We start from the raw sequence: 16356 nt of genomic DNA, 5'->3' as shown, positions 1-16356 counted from the left end.
ATCAGAACTAGGTGGTCTAGGTGATCTGGAGTGGTCTAGGTGTCCCATACAACTAGGTGGTCTAGAGTAGTCTAGGTGTTTTAGGTGGTCTACAGCAATCGTAGGGCATATAGATAACTAGTATCTATAGGCTGTGCGATTGAATCGCACGTCCGTGTGTTCTACACAGCACAACGTGATACCATTGTGTCATATGCGCTGTGGAAAAGCATACGCAGACGTGATTGTATAGACAAAGGGGTTTTTCTTTGATAACGTCGGGAAATCTCCCTGGTGGGCTTCCACTGGAAAGGGTGAACAATAGTTATCTAATTTCTCTGTTTTTCACCCTACAAAAAATTCCAGTGGAAAGATACCGAAAAGGAATTTTTTGCTGCCTCTCTCAGGAAAATATTCCAACAGAACCTCCACCGAAAGAAGTTATGGTGCTGTAAGGTCTTATAGGAGCCCTAAGTTGGGTACATTGCGATCCGCTATTGATGGTGTATCATTGTACTGGCCAGCGTGGGCGAGAGCGAATGGAAGGCGCTCGGACAGACTTCCACCGTCTGCTTGCATTGAGTATTTTGGTGTTTGTGGGAATTTTTAGTTATTAAAAAGACCCACATATATGGGAGCCAGTTGCTTAAATGAGGGACGTTTATGCAGTGTTCAGGCTGGAGAATTGAGGCCAAAAGGGTCAGCAAGGTTTATTATGTGTGAAAAATATGGTTCACACACTGAGGCTTTTTGCAATGAATGGTTACGTATGACTGCGGAAGATAAAACCCCATTTACAAGGATGGGCAGCTTTGAACCAGATGTACTGCAGAACGTAAAGATTAGAATATGTGTGATAAAATCTAGAAAACAAAGGGTCAGATATACAAATTGTTTAAACCTGTGGCAGCAAGAGGGGTTGGTGAGTTTGATCCTAAGGTATTGCAGGTAGTATGTCTAACCAAAGTCATATAAGACAAGAACGGAAATATAAGAACTGTTTGAACTTGTAGCAACAATAAACAAGTAGGGAAAAAAAAGATAAAGCAAGTACACTGCCATATGTAGATGTGGAAGCAGTTACGGCCAGCATACAAACTATAGAAAATAATAAAAATATGAAAAATATGACTGTAACCTATATATGTACTAATGGATGTTGAAGTTTTATTTAGGAGGAGAAGGCGACCTGATTGTTTTTAGCCATCTCTCATGCACTCAGAGGAGTATCCAACCGGTAAAAGAAGAGCAGTAGCCTGCAGGGGAAGTGGCTGAGACCAGTGGAACTGGTAAGTATGGTATCATTCGTGTACATATATAGTAAAATAAATAAATAAAAATCAAGAAAGTAACGTCAGAAATGGAGAAAAACCTGTCCGCACATTAGTATTTGCCAGTAGGAAAGCGGACAGAGACAGGGTAACCCCCAGGTATTTCTTTTAGTTACCATATAAGAAGTATTCATTCCTAGTAATGCCCCTAGTCAAGATGAGCTCGGAAATGTTTGTTGGACCATGTACAGACCCTTAATACGGGATGAGAAGGATTGAATGAATACTTTGCATGACCTAGAAGCTTGTTAAACTTTTTTTTTGTCTTTTGCAGTAATAGAAAACTCTCCGTCTGGATAAGATCACTTGTAAAAATGAATTCAGCAAATGGGAGGTGGCTGTCTCTGTGCTAATGGACGGGCTCAATAAGGCATTGAGGGTCAGGGTGCAGACTTCTTTGCCAAATTGGAAAGGGGTCACAGTAGCTAATCTTAGAGAGTGCGCTATTGAACATTACAAGAATATTGCTAGGCGCAGAGAACAACAGGTGGAGAGGTTGAGGACGGTAAGTATACAGGCACATACAGGAAAGACTTGCAAAAAGGAAATAAATCTGCACAGGATATCACAATTTCAGTTAAATAATTGGGAGTATTATGTATTAAACCTACATAAAGGCCTACTCAAATAATAAATTCAGCAAATAGTTGGTGGTGCTCCAGGAGGATAGTTATAACAACTATGAAAAAACAAGTATGGTCCTTTAGAGAGAACAAAGAACCAAAAAAAGCAACTATAGGCCTTTTCCTGAGCACACTTGAAAAAATTGTAATGATGAAAATATTTAAAAATTAACATTTATTAATATATACTTAAGAAAAAACGAGAGCTGGCATTAATAATTAAAGAGCATAAGTGTTTGCCAGTACCCATGTACCTGTTATAGGCAAAATTATAATATAGGTGAGCGAAAATAAATGAACCCTCATACATGGAGAAAATTCATACATATCCTCTCTAATCAGGAATTTATATGAATGAGGTCACTCCCTCGAGTCCTATATAATCTGACAAATGCTATTGACCTGAGATCAGATTGATGTAATGAGTCCCAAGTTGCTTAAACTGTTGGAGAGTAAAATACCTACGGTACCTAGTATTCCCTGGTGGTTCCCCATCCAGGTACTGACCAGGCCCTGCAGTGCTTGGCTTCCAAGATCAGACGAGTTTGGGCATACTCAGTGCGGTCTGACCGTAGGTGAAATTGTCTCCTAGGCGCACCGTTTTCCAATTGTATTGGGACCCAGAATCAATCACGAATTCGCTCTCGGAGCAAAACGCGCGTCACTTCCGGTCCCGGCGCCCGAACTTCCGGTCGCACGGACCGCGGCCGCCGGCACCTCACTCCTCGATTCCTGTCCCGTCTATCGGCTAGAGGGTCTCCACAAGAGGTTGGGTAAGACAGTCAACGGCTCTTGGCCGAAAACGGACTCTCCTTGCCCGACCTGCGGCTCCCCCCTGATTTTCCCATAGGGTTCACCATATATTTCCCCATTTATTATGGGAAACCTGAGGAATTTATTTTGTGGTACATAAATTCTTTTCATATCTCTATTAGTATTATACTCAAATTTTCTTTTGGTGCATAACTACTGGGTAAGGGTGGAGAGGGAGTAACCCTCTTATAAGGGACATTTGTAATCTGCAATTATTATATATGCTCTAATTAATACTACTGATAATTACTATACTGCTTACACATTTTCTATTGTCCTGATTATTGTGGAGATTACCAAGCCCATTTGTTGCTTGGGCTCTTTTGGAGCACAATTGTAATAGACTGTCTATTATTCCACCATTGTGGGCACTATTAAGCCCTCCTGCTGCTTAGGCGGATTAGGAGCACAACTGTTTCTTTGATAATATCAATCTCAAGACTGCACAGTCAGCACTATTGTTTGAAGCCTACCACGATCAGAAATTTATAAGACCATTGTGTTATTACCATACTCATTTCTGACCATATATAATCTAATATCCAATTAATTCGTGATTGATTCTGGGTCCCAATACAATTGGAAAACGGTGCGCCTAGGAGACAATTTCACCTACGGTCAGACCGCACTGAGTATGCCCAAACTCGTCTGATCTTGGAAGCCAAGCACTGCAGGGCCTGGTCAGTACCTGGATGGGGAACCACCAGGGAATACTAGGTACCGTAGGTATTTTACTCTCCAACAGTTTAAGCAACTTGGGACTCATTACATCAATCTGATCTCAGGTCAATAGCATTTGTCAGATTATATAGGACTCGAGGGAGTGACCTCATTCATATAAATTCCTGATTAGAGAGGATATGTATGAATTTTCTCCATGTATGAGGGTTCATTTATTTTCGCTCACCTATATTATAATTTTGCCTATAACAGGTACATGGGTACTGGCTAACACTTATGCTCTTTAATTATTAATGCCAGCTCTCGTTTTTTCTTAAGTATATATTAGTAAATGTTAATTTTTAAATAATTTCATCATTACAAGTTTTTCAAGTGTGCTCAGGAAAAGGCCTATAGTTGTTTTTTTTTGGTTCTTTGTTCTCTCTAAAGGACCATACTTGTTTTTACATAAAGGAAAGACCCATCAGTCCAAACCCCAGATACCTAATGGTAAGTCAAGGTCAAAAATAAGAATTTACTTACCGATAATTCTATTTCTCGGAGTCCGTAGTGGATGCTGGGGTTCCTGAAAGGACCATGGGGAATAGCGGCTCCGCAGGAGACAGGGCACAAAAAGTAAAGCTTTTACAGGTCAGGTGGTGTGCACTGGCTCCTCCCCCTATGACCCTCCTCCAGACTCCAGTTAGGTACTGTGCCCGGACGAGCGTACACAATAAGGGAGGATTTTGAATCCCGGGTAAGACTCATACCAGCCACACCAATCACACCGTACAACTTGTGATCTAAACCCAGTTAACAGTATGATAACAGAGGAGCCTCTGAAAGATGGCTCCCTAAACAAAATAACCCGAAATAGTTAACAATAACTATGTACAAGTCTTGCAGATAATCCGCACTTGGGATGGGCGCCCAGCATCCACTACGGACTCCGAGAAATAGAATTATCGGTAAGTAAATTCTTATTTTCTCTATCGTCCTAAGTGGATGCTGGGGTTCCTGAAAGGACCATGGGGATTATACCAAAGCTCCCAAACGGGCGGGAGAGTGCGGATGACTCTGCAGCACCGAATGAGAGAACTCCAGGTCCTCTTTTGCCAGGGTATCAAATTTGTAAAATTTTACAAACGTGTTCTCCCCTGACCACGTAGCTGCTCGGCAGAGTTGTAATGCCGAGACCCCTCGGGCAGCCGCCCAGGATGAGCCCACCTTCCTTGTGGAATGGGCCTTAACAGAATTAGGCTGTGGTAGGCCTGCCACAGAATGTGCAAGTTGAATCGTGTTACAAATCCAACGAGCAATCGACTGCTTAGAAGCAGGTGCACCCAACTTGTTGGGTGCATACAGTATAAACAGCGAGTCAGATTTTCTGACTCCAGCCGTCCTTGAAATGTATATCTTTAAAGCTCTGACAACGTCCAACAACTTGGAGTCTTCCAAGTCGTTTGTAGCCGCAGGCACTACAATAGGCTGGTTCAGGTGAAACGCTGACACCACCTTCGGGAGAAAATGCGGACGCGTCCGCAGCTCTGCCCTATCTGAATGGAAAATTAAATAAGGACTTTTATAAGATAAAGCCGCCAGTTCTGATACTCTCCTGGCCGAAGCCAGGGCCAGTAACATAGTCACTTTCCATGTGAGATATTTCAAATCCACCTTCTTAAGTGGTTCAAACCAATGGGATTTGAGGAAATCTAAAACTACATTTAGATCCCACGGTGCCACCGGAGGCACCACAGGAGGCTGTATATGCAGTACTCCTTTGACAAAAGTCTGGACCTCAGGAACTGAGGCCAATTCTTTTTGGAAGAATATAGACAGGGCCGAAATTTGAACCTTAATAGATCCCAATTTGAGACCCATAGACAATCCTGATTGCAGGAAATGTAGGAAACGACCCAGTTGAAATTCCTCCGTCGGAGCATTCCGACCCTCGCACCATGCCACATATTTCCGCCAAATGCGGTGATAATGCCTTGCGGTGACTTCTTTCCTTGCCTTAATCAAGGTAGGAATGACTTCTTCAGGAATGCCTTTTTCTTTTAGAATCTGGCGTTCAACCGCCATGCCGTCAAACGCAGCCGCGGTAAGTCTTGAAAAAGACAAGGACCCTGCTGAGGCAGGTCCCTTCTCAGAGGTAGAGGCCACGGATCGTCCGTGACCATCTCTTGAAGTTCCGGGTACCAAGTCCTTCTTGGCCAATCCGGAGCCACTAGTATCGTTCTTACTCCTCTTTGCCGTATAATCCTCAATACCTTTGGTATGAGAGGCAGAGGAGGAAACACATATACCGACTGGTACACCCAAGGTGTTACCAGCGCATCCACAGCTATTGCCTGCGGATCTCTTGACCTGGCGCAATACCTGTCCAGTTTTTTGTTGAGGCGAGACGCCATCATGTCCACCATTGGTTTTTCCCAACGGTTTATTATCATGAGGAAAACTTCTGAATGAAGTCCCCACTCTCCCGGGTGAAGATCGTGTCTGCTGAGGAAGTCTGCTTCCCAGTTGTCCACGCCCGGGATGAATACTGCTATCACGTGATTCTCCGCCCAGCGAAGGATCCTGGCAGCTTCTGCCATTGCACTCCTGCTTCTTGTGCCGCCCTGTCTGTTTACATGGGCGACTGCCGTGATGTTGTCCGACTGGATCAACACCGGTCTTCCTTGAAGCAGAGGTTCCGCCTGGTTTAGAGCATTGTAGATTGCTCTTAGTTCCAGAATGTTTATGTGAAGAGACTTTTCCAGGCTCGTCCACACTCCCTGGAAGTTTCTTCCCTGTGTGACTGCTCCCCAGCCTCTCAGGCTGGCGTCCGTGGTCACCAGGATCCAATCCTGTATGCCGAATCTGCGGCCCTCCAGTAGATGAGCCTCCTGCAACCACCACAGAAGAGATACCCTTGTCCTTGGAGACAGGGTTATCCGCTGATGCATCTGAAGATGCGATCCGGACCATTCGTCCAGCAAATCTCCCTGAAAATGTTTTGCGTGAGATCTGCCGAATGGAATCGCTTCGTAAGAAGCCACCATTTTTCCCAGGCCTCCTGTGCATTAATGCACTGATACTTGGCCTGGTTTTAGGAGGTTTCTGACTAGGTCGGATAACTCCCTGGCTTTCCCCTCCAGGAGAAATACCTTTTTCTGGACTATGCCCAGAATCATTCCTGGGAACAGCAGACGTATCATCGGAAAAAACAGCTGCGATTTTTGGAATATTTAGAATCCACTCGTGCTATCGTAGAACTACTTTAGATAGTTCTTTTCCGACCTCCAACTGTTCTCTGGAACTTGCCCCTTTCAGGATATCGTCCAAGTAAGGGATAATTAAGATGCCCTTTTCTTTGAAGAGAGTCATCTTTTCGGCCATTACCTTGGTAAAGGCCCGGGGTGCCGTGGATAATTCAACGGCAACTTTTGAAACTGATATTGACAGTTCTGTATCACGAACCCGATGTACCCTTGTTGAGAAGGGCAAATTTGGACATGGAGGTAATCCTTGATGTCCAGGGACACCATATAGTCCCCTTCTTTCCGGTTCGCTATCACTGCTCTGAGTGACTCCATCTTGATTTGAACCTTTATGTAAGTGTTCAAAGATTTCAGATTTAGACTATGTCTCACCAAGCCGTCTGGCTTCAGTACCACCATATAGTGTGGAAGACTAATACCCTTTTCCTTGTTGTAGGAGGGGTACTTTGATTATCACCTGCTGGAATTACAGCTTGTGAATTTTTCCCAATACTGCCTCCCTGTTGGAGGGAGCCGTTGGTAACGCAGACTTCAGGAACCTGCGAGGAAAAGATGTCTCGACTCTCCAATCTGTACCCCTGGGATAATACTAGTACGATCCAGGGGTCAACTTGCGAGTGATCCCACTGCGCGTTGAGACTCTTGAGACTACACCCCCACCTAACCTGAGTCCGCTTACACGGCCCCAGCGTCATGCTGGGGACTTGGCAGACGCGGTGGAAGGCTTCCTTTCCTGGGAAGGAGCTGTCTGCTGCAGTCTACTTCCCTTTCCTCTATGTCTGGGCAGATATGACTGGCCTTTTGCCCGCTTGCCCTCATGGGAACGGAAGGATTGAGGCTGAAAAGACGGTGTCTGTTTCTGCTGAGATGTAACTTGGGGTAAAAAGGTTGGATTTCCAGCTGTTGCCGAGACCCCCAGGTCCGTTGGACCGACCCCAAATAACTCTTTCCCTTTATACGGCCATACTTCCATGTGTCGTATGGGATATGTATCACCTGACCACTGTCGTGTCCATGACATCTTCTGGGAGATATGGATCACGCACTTATTTTGATGCCAGAGTGCACATATCCCTCTGTGCATCTCGCATACATAAATATATAATGCATCCTATTAAATGCTCTATATCAATCAAATATTTTCAGTCAGGGAAACCGACCAAGCCAACCCAGCACTGCATCTCCAGGCTGATGGCGATCGCTGGTCGCAGTATAACCACCTTATGTGTGTATATACTTTTTAGGATATTTTTCCAGCTGCCTATCAGCTGGCTCCTTGAGGGCGGCCGTATCTGGAGACGGTAACGCCACTTGATAAGCGTGTGAGCGCCTTATTCATTCCCAACGCGCCCTAACTTCTGGCGGGAAAGGGTATAACGCCAATATTTGCTATCGGGGTAAACCCACGCATCATCACACACTTTATTTTATTTTATCTGATTCAGGAAAAACTACAGGTAGTTTTTTCACTCCCACATAATACCCTTTTTTGTGGTACTTGTAGTATCAGAAATATGTAACACCTCCTTCATTGCCCTTAACGTGTGGCCCTAATAAGGAATACGTTTGTTTATTCACCGTCGACACTGGATTCAGTGTCGGTGTCTGTGTCTGTGTCGACCGACTGAGGTAAATGGGCGTTATTAAAAACCCCTGACGGTGTTTCTGAGACGCCTGGACCGGTACTAATTGTTTGTCGGCCGTCTCATGTCGTCAACCGACCTTGCAGCGTGTTGACATTCTCACGTAATTCCCTAAATAAGCCATCCATACCGGTGTCGACTCCCTAGAGAGTGACATCACCATCATAGGCAATTGCTCCGCCTCCTCCAACATCGTCCTCATACATGTCGACACACACGTACCGACACACAGCACACACACCGGGAATGCTCTGACAGAGGACAGGACCCCACTAGCCCTTTGGAGAGACAGAGGGAGAGTTTGCCAGCACACACCAAAAAAACGCTATAATTACATAGGGACAACCTTATATAAGTGTTTCTCCCTTATAGCATCTTTAATATATTTATATCGCCAATTTAGTGCCCCCCCTCTCTGTTTAAACCCTGTTTCTGTAGTGCAGTGCAGGGGAGAGCCTGGGAGCCTTCTCTCCAGCCTTTCTGTGAGAGAAAATGGCGCTGTGTGCTGAGGAGATAGGCCCCGCCCCTTTTTCGGCGGGCTCGTCTCCCGCTATTTATTGTATTTAGGCAGGGGTTAAATATCTCCATATAGCCTCTGGGGGCTATATGTGAGGTATTTTTAGCCTTATATAGGTTTACATTTGCCTCCCAGGGCGCCCCCCCCCAGCGCCCTGCACCCTCAGTGACTGCCGTGTGAAGTGTGCTGAGAGGAAAATGGCGCACAGCTGCAGTGCTGTGCGCTACCTTTAGAAGACTGCAGGAGTCTTCAGCCGCCGATTCTGGACCTCTTCTTGCTTCAGCATCTGCGAGGGGGCCGGCGGCGAGGCTCCGGTGACCATCCAGGCTGTACCTGTGATCGTCCCTCTGGAGCTTCATGTCCAGTAGCCAAGAAGCCAATCCATCCTGCACGCAGGTGAGTTCACTTCTTCTCCCCTCTGTCCCTCGTTGCAGTGATCCTGTTGCCAGCAGGAATCACTGTAAAATAAAAAACCTAAGCTAAACTTCTCTAAGCAGCTCTTTATGAGAGCCACCTAGAATTGCACCCTTCTCGGCCGGGCACAAAAATCTAACTGGAGTCTGGAGGAGGGTCATAGGGGGAGGAGCCAGTGCACACCACCTGACCTGTAAAAGCTTTACTTTTTGTGCCCTGTCTCCTGCGGAGCCGCTATTCCCCATGGTCCTTTCAGGAACCCCAGCATCCACTTAGGACGATAGAGAAAATATGTTACACTTGTAGGAAGGAAGGGCATTTTGCCAGAGATTGTAGGAGTAGTAGGACACATAGTCAATATAGACCCCCTAGACAGAAAACACCACCCACATTATTAAACACATAGACGGGACCAAGGGACATATAGTAAGGAATCACAAGCCATATAGAAAACACAGATTCGGCTAATGGGAAGAAAAAGATAAATGCAACATTACCCTTTGACAAAACTTGCTGGGGTTAAGATGGGGCCTCTAAACTTTTGCTTCTTTTTCCTAGCAGAAATGGCCCCTGATTAACTTAACAGGAGCTTTGTTAGATATAATATACATATAATGTGCTCCCGCTCAGGAAGTACAAAGTATGTTAGACACCCACAAAGACTAATGTTGCATTTCACTGTTCTAGATTCATGTCCATCACAGGTAGAGGAAATTATCTCACAGATACCAGGTTCCCTATGAACTTAGGATGGACAGGACACTGAATTGATGGCTGGGATAGTCCCAATAGCGATACGACAAACACAGATTTTTTTTTAAGGGGAGTAGACCAAGTAGAGAATCACTTCCCCGTAGTGCCCAATCCAGTTGTCAAATTTTTATAAAATCTCCTCCACCTCTACAAACTCATCTGTCACCAACCTCTATTCTGTTTCTCCACAGTTTCCTCTTCATCTTTTGCGTTCACACAGGGTGGTACAATACATGGACCCGATTACAGTTCAAACACTACATGCCTAATTGGTCCTTCAGAGTTCTGCCAGAACCAGTATATCTCACCAGCATGATAACACCAGTATTACTGCAGTGTGCCTTGTCATGCACAAAGGGTCGAGGAAGGATGAGAATACTGGTGAAGGGAAATTTTGTATAGACACTGATATGCCTGTTGGTGAATGGCAAACCTGACATTTTTCTTTTTCATTTTCTCCTTCTTTCTCTCCTCTAGAGATGTTTTTTTCTTTTCTTTTTTGAGTTATGCTCATGATACTCTACATTGCAAACACACAACAGTTTCGAACAGTTAACACCCTTTAGGAATTATTGTTATGTATTGGTGTGCACTGATGTTTTCTCAAACTGGGTAGAGGCATTTCCTGCCGCCACGGATGCTGCTGTGTTTACCGCAAAGAAAAATTGCTCAGAAATATGTGTGTAGATAATGGTACCCCTAGAAGTAGGAGCAAAGCTTGAAATTGGACTATTGTGATCATAGATATTGCCAGTAGTATTATGTAGCATCGGAACAACTCCCAGATCTTCACTTAACGAATCACCCTCTTCGAAATTTGTTTTTGTTTTGGTATTTGTGTCTTTTTGTTTTTTTTGGAAGACAACCTCATGTCATGATTGATCCGCACAATGATCAGAAATACACCAATGAGGTGACAGTACAGTACCTTATTGAGATGAATTTAAAACGTATGAGCGCACAAATATTCAAAAGTGGTTAATTAGGCTGCTGGTTTGGTAAATAAAATATATTTTTATTAAAAGAACAGCAAACTAAATAAACATTCATAGATATAAAAACATCATGCTGGAAATCGCAGAATAATTAGTATCATACTTATAATCACTGCATGAAATTCAATAGATACCCCCGCATTAGCCAATTGGACTAATAATTAATTTAAAGCATGCATGCTTAATTGGTTAGCTGGTTAGTTAGTTGGACCAGTAATCAGTCCCAGTATACAGTCCTGGTTGTTAGTAACTGTTAATCCCTCCAGGGATTTTGTTATATTGATGTTAATAATTAGTTTGGTTAGATAGACAGAAATGTCCCTGGGTATATATGTCAACACAGTCCTTTTAAGATAGTGAAACTTTCTTCTGGTGATATTTCTGTGCCAGTTTATTCCATATAATGTAATATTGAGAGATTTACATAACCACTTAGTAACCCATCGTGGCACTCATAGGGGCACTGCTTACCCTCCACTCTGCGGCGGTATTGGTGTCCACGATTGGGTTGAGGCACTGTATAGCTGGAAAGTTTCCTATCTGGCTGAGGCGGTGACACGCTGCCTGCGTGTAGCTGGGAGCGCTTGGCCGCGTGTCGCGGCTTCCGGGTTGTGCAAAGCTTCCGGCTTACGATGCGCTCCAGCTGCGTTCCACTTGACGTCGTTAGGGTCACCTGACGCGTTTCTCCGCCTTTTGTGGGTGGCAGGCAGCGTGTCACCGCCTCAGCCAGATAGGAAACTTTCCAGCTATACAGTGCCTCAACCCAATCGTGGACACCAATACCGCCGCAGAGTGGAGGGTAAGCAGTGCCCCTATGAGTGCCACGATGGGTTACTAAGTGGTTATGTAAATCTCTCAATATTACATTATATGGAATAAACTGGCACAGAAATATCACCAGAAGAAAGTTTCACTATCTTAAAAGGACTGTGTTGACATATATACCCAGGGACATTTCTGTCTATCTAACCAAACTAATTATTAACATCAATATAACAAAATCCCTGGAGGGATTAACAGTTACTAACAACCAGGACTGTATACTGGGACTGATTACTGGTCCAACTAACTAACCAGCTAACCAATTAAGCATGCATGCTTTAAATTAATTATTAGTCCAATTGGCTAATGCGGGGGTATCTATTGAATTTCATGCAGTGATTATAAGTATGATACTAATTATTCTGCGATTTCCAGCATGATGTTTTTATATCTATGAATGTTTATTTAGTTTGCTGTTCTTTTAATAAAAATATATTTTATTTACCAAACCAGCAGCCTAATTAACCACTTTTGAATATTTGTGCGCTCATACGTTTTAAATTTGTGTATAGGGACAGTTCCCTTTGTTCAGGAGGACTTCCAGATCCTCCTTGTGTGAGCTGCAATTACTATTTAAATTTGATAGTACAAACTTAGCGCCTAATATATATTATTTATACCTTATTGAGATGAGCCAGCATTTGAGAACTTGACAAAAGAACTTGAAACTGTTGATTCCTGGTATGCCAACTACTAACTGTCTTGATTGTGAACCAAGAGACTGTGTGATTGTTCTTATGCTCAGGTTGCCTAATAGACAGGTGGGAAGGACCATACCAAGTTTTGTTGACAGCACTATCCCAGTGAAAGTAGCCGAGAGGGAGACTTGGGTCCATGCTTCCCATTGCAGGAAAGTCGGTAGTCCGGAAGGAACTCGTAAATGGAGTGAGATCGCAAAAGTATCACCAGAGAGTCTGTTCCGTGAAGACTGAGAGGCAGCACTGCTGAACACTACCTGAGCATGCTAAAGGATCACAGAAAGACCAGTCGTTGTAACTGATTTGCTATGGACAAGAGTTGTTTTGTTCTATTTCTCTTTTCTCTCTTTCCCGCTGACAAACATTTTTTTTCAGGACGTTCTATTTTTGCAAGGTTTTTTATGAGGAGTCGAGTGTGGGACTGGAACTGGTTCTGGAGGAAGGAGTGAATTCCTTATAGGATCCCAGGATTAGCCAATCAGTTTGTTAAAGCCAGAGAAAAATCAAAAGTCTAGTAGTTACGGAGTTCGGAGGTAACGTGAAAGGTTATTGTCTGAGGAATACTGTATTTTGTAGTTATTGTGACCCCATATTTGAAGATGAGAGTATCCAGAGATGTCAGTCTAGCAATAAGGTGACAGACATCCCTTGAGTGATTACCACTCACTAGTGGGTAAGGTCTTTTTTAGAGTTAGCTGAGGTACTTGAATTACATGGAAGGGGGAGGGGACTGGTGGACAAAGAGTATAATATAACTAGACCCCCTAGCCTTAAGATCCACCAGTACCATAGATAAATCCTTGGTATGTTTAAATCTCACCAATTTCAGGAAATTGGGAGGTAATCAGGAACAATCAGACAATGGCTATTCACACATTGCAGATAAATAGCTCATTAATATATGTGGAAGAAAGGTTTATGAGTGGCTCTCCCCGAACTCCAAAGGTTTATGTTATCTAGGAAGGACACTACTTATAACCCTTGTTCAATGATTAAACAGACCTAGCATACATTCCAGAAATGGAAACAATGTTCAGAAAATGATAGGAATATGTAAATCATGAAAATTTGATATGTCACTTTCACGATTTGTTTGTGTCTTCTTCATCTACCCAGCAGAACCTCAATTGAATCTGAACATCAGTGTACAAAGACTTAGGTACATGTATGTGTGAAATGTTCGTCCAAATCAGACATTAGAGGCCAAAGCACTGTCCCAGCATACTCTATAGGTTGAATGTTGTCCCACACCCAACCAGTGGTCCCGTGACCGCCGAGTGCATATAGAGGATGTCTCGTCCTCCTCCCTGTCTTCCTCAAATATGGTCAAACATCTGACTTGCGAAATGAATACATACTTGTGTCTAGGTCACCGATTATTGTCTGAAATATTTTTCTTATGTTAATAATTTATGGCAGTTGTTGTTTACTGCCAAAGGGTGGACTGTCGAAGTCAAAAATATTACATAGAGAGAACATACAGACTCCACACATATGAGTCGCTAAGCTTGCAAATACGCGCAGCGAGCACAGCAATATATGGTAACATACGCCTTTGCACAGACATGCCACAGAGATAGATTCGACACATATTTCATACAGCACATAATTATAACATATCAAGCGCCAGACATCATAATATTTTAACTATATAATGGAGTAACGTCATGTATGTGTATTATTGGAACGAAGCAAGATAGACATGTCGTGTTTGGTATTACAGTAACCAGATTAATGTGTAGATTCATTTGATGCTTGTTATTAAGTTGTAGCTCATTGCAACAAGTAGATATGACTAAATGAAGGAATATGAAGTCAAAATTCTAAAGTGAACAAAAGATCTTTTGAAGACTTGAAACTAGTTCCACAGCTTGGCCCTGGGGGCAGACACACATGCCAGCAACACAGGACAAAAGCCCTCACTCTGACCAATAAGCCGTTGAGTTCTTGAGAAGTCTGGCCTCTGGACCAATAGAAGGAGACCGAAACCAACAGACTGAAAACTCCCACTGAGTGATATAGGCAGTTTTTAGGACTTAGAGAGTTAGTTGCTGTTTTGTCCCAGACGATGGTGGAGTTGCTGCCAGTCCGGTGCCTACATGATTTTACAGAGAGAGAGAGAGAGAGTGATATGGAGGGAAGACTTTATATGAGAAAGATATGGTGATGTATTTGCTGGCCTGTAACTGTATGTATTTGATTTAGTTTGTATTAACTGCTTACTGTATAAATTGTAACCATGTAACTATATATATATACTGTACATTGTGATATATTGAATACATATCCTTTTATTAACAAATATATACATCAATGAGCTTTGGAACTCAGATAATGTGTGGGTGTATTGTTTTCTCTTAAGGGATGTAGTGTTTTGCGACGTACAGCGCACTTTTATCGTATATGGTACTAAGATGCGCCTGGCGACTGCAATATAAATTAGAGTAGGCATTTTAAATATTTGTTAGAAAGCAATTTGGTATTTACAGATGAGGGCTGCGTCCGCAATATCACGGTCTTAATGATGCACTGTACATTACAAACGCGGCTGTGATCGACCGGCTAACAATGGACGCATTGCAACGCTGACAAATAACATCCACGTGTATTGTTGTGTTACCAGTAAGCCGCTGATATGAAATTCAAGGGACAGTGTGTTTCTCATAATATTTAAGATGCTAAAGCATATTTTTATTGTTGCAAAACAAAGTTCAAATAAGTCATATTGTGTTTGATTCAGATTGGATTGTTTATCTGTTAAGTAGATTTAAAAGTACATTTAAAAGTTGCTGCATATCCATGATATGGCTGTGTTAGCATGCTGAGAAATTTTGTATATTTTTTTTAAACTCAGGCCTAAAGTAACTTTGGTGCCAGGGTGGAGTGTGATTTCTTTGTGACAAAGGAAGCCGCATGGTCTGTCCTCCATTTTGGACTAACCACATGGCCTGTCCACCATCTTGTGTAAACCTCATGGATGTGGAAGGGGGAGGAGCAGTGGCCATTTTAAGAAGATCACTTTCTAAATAGCTAAATAGCTGATTTTCAGTCTGCTCAGAACAATCAGTTTCCTTTGTCACATTCATAGCACCATTTATGAGTTACCAATGAATATATTTAACCCATGCCAATTACAAATAGTTTCAATTGGGCCTAGTGAGAGTAAATGGTGAGATAAGTTAATTTTTTTTTCCTTCTTGTCTGTGAAAAAGGAAAAAAAGAGTTTGGGTTTGTTTTTTTTTTAACTTTCTTTTCTTCCAAGACTTGTGGAGGATAGCCATTGAAATGCAAATTAACCTGCGTAACTACTTTTTTTTAGTAGTGAACAGCAAATATCTTTGATATGCAAATTACAGGCAGTGAAAAGGTAAGGTATCTCATAGGAGGCTAGTAAATGATATATATATATATATATATATATATATATATATATATAATATTATTATTATTATAATAATTATGTGTATATTTATATCAGTGTATGTTCTGCAAGACAGCTATCCAATCTGAATCATAGCATTTAAATTATAGGTTATTGGTCATTTTATATCTGTGTGAAATTGGATACATTTGTTTGCTATATAGATAAATTTGAAGTAAATGTATTTAAGGGAGTAATTCTAAAAACACAAAACGCAGTTCTGGCCCAGTCGTAAAGGATTATACAGAACAAGTGTGGGTTGTGTTAAGTGAGTGATTATAGTTAGTATTGCTCACATTTATAGAGACTGTGTGGTTTGTTGAATTGCGGACGTAAGTTGTACACGTGGTACGGATAAAGAACAGGGTCGCACACGCGGCGTAAAAGGCACGCACGGTCGTGTGTTTACGCAGGTTGCGTA

At 42.6% G+C, this 16356-nt stretch overlaps 2 pseudogenes; one reads left to right on the top strand and one right to left on the bottom strand.

Annotated features, from left to right (window-relative positions):
- Positions 1 to 2391: 2391 nt before the first annotated feature.
- On the bottom strand, positions 2392 to 2510 carry LOC134937386 (5S ribosomal RNA; annotated as a pseudogene).
- Positions 2511 to 3356: 846 nt separating this feature from the next.
- Positions 3357 to 3475, top strand: LOC134937364 (5S ribosomal RNA; annotated as a pseudogene).
- Positions 3476 to 16356: the final 12881 nt, after the last annotated feature.

The sequence above is a fragment of the Pseudophryne corroboree genome, chromosome 1, assembly GCF_028390025.1.
Source record: "Pseudophryne corroboree isolate aPseCor3 chromosome 1, aPseCor3.hap2, whole genome shotgun sequence".
Classification (NCBI taxonomy): Eukaryota; Metazoa; Chordata; class Amphibia; order Anura; family Myobatrachidae; genus Pseudophryne; species Pseudophryne corroboree.
The sequence above is the reverse complement of the archived record's forward strand: the minus strand, read 5'-3'. Positions and strand labels throughout refer to the sequence as shown.